Genomic DNA, 1,684 nt, shown 5'->3' on the forward strand with positions numbered 1-1,684 from the left:
AAAAAAAAAAAAAAAAGAGAGAGAGCGAGAGAATGATATCTCCATTGCCTATGTGTACTTTAACAATATTTGAATAATTTTAACTTTTTGCTATATTTTGCCAGAAGTAATATTTAAGCTGGGAGGTCTGGTGGCATAGTACCTAAGGCATTTGACTGCTAACCAGAAGGCTGGCGGTTCAAACCCACCAGCCACTCCTCAGAAGGAAGATCGGGCAATGTATTTCTGTAGAGATACTGCCTAGGAAATCCAAGGAGGAGTTGCTATGAGTGGAACTGATTTGATGGCAGTGAGTTTTTTAGTTAATATTTAAGGGAATTTACCTTCATACTTTAAAATGTCCAGATATACTGTATTAGTTGCTTATTCCACTCTTTATATTCTAATTATATAAACATACAGCTTTTAAGTTCTGCTTCTGATGTTGATTTTGAAGAATGTACATGATTGACAGTCTTGCTGTTTTATATTATATTCATAAAATAAACAATTTTCCAAATGGTTAAATGGATTACTTTTCACTTTCTCTTTTAAAGGATATGATATGGACTATTGATTTCATGTACTACATAGTGAGGGTCTGATAAAACTGAAAAAAAAAAAAAAAACAGCTTCAAAAATCAAAGTTCAGCTTCCTTGTCTGAACAAATTCCAATGGTAAAACCTAATTCTTCAGAACCCAAACACTAGAATTGTTTCAGGTCTGCTAGTATGTAATTTCGACCAGATAACTAACTGTTAGAACCTCAATCTCTCCAACTATAGAAGCACTTCTCCTTTCACCAAGATTAAAGGTTCAGAGAATTAGACAATACTTTGAAATGTTTTATTGAACTCTATCCCCATGTCAGGCTCATTTGGGCCTGGTGATCTCAGCTGAGGTCTAGGTGTTGAGGCCTTCATGAGTTCTGATGCTAAAAGTCTCTTTCTGCATATGATATCTCATATGTACAAACCCCTTTTTCTACTCAAAGTGTTGTGCTGAATGAGAAAGGATAATATGAGGTTTGCATACTTAATCTCCCAGGTCCTCAGTGCCATATGTTGCTGAAGGGTACAACGTTGGAACTACCAGAACACAAGAGTCTTCATCTTTAAAATGGAATTATTAACAATAGTAATAAATAAAGATTATATTACTCTTTAAATTTATAAAGTGATTTTCATATGCCCCTTTGGGTGATGATAAAGACTTGTACACAGAAAAACATTACAGCAAAAATATGAACTATTTACTGAGTACTTCTATAAAACCATTTAGATCTATTACATTGTTCCGTTCTACCAACCACTCTCAGACATCAACAGGAATCATAGTTCACTATGTCAGTACATTACTAGTTCATTAAACTTTTTAAAGACATCTCTCCCATTCAAAAGGAAAATTTTACTTTATAAAAAATATAAGTAAATAAATTAGTAAATTCACAAGAATAGAATTCTGTGTTTTGTTGAGAAACTTAACAAAATGATCCTTTTCTTTTTTAACTTACTAGAGTGATTCGGGTGAAAATTTACAGAACAAATTCATTTCCATTCAACAGTTCATACAAATTTTTTTTTCATGACATTGATTGCAATCCCTACAATGTAACAGATCTCTTCCCGCTTCCTCCCTTTTCCGTGTCCTTCTCTCCTAGGCATTCCTGCCTTCTAAGCCTTATTGTTGCTGTTGTTATGTGCC

Source organism: Orycteropus afer, unplaced genomic scaffold, assembly GCF_000298275.1.
Source record: "Orycteropus afer afer isolate SDZICR_OR568_19922 unplaced genomic scaffold, OryAfe1.0 scaffold00030, whole genome shotgun sequence".
Classification (NCBI taxonomy): Eukaryota; Metazoa; Chordata; class Mammalia; order Tubulidentata; family Orycteropodidae; genus Orycteropus; species Orycteropus afer.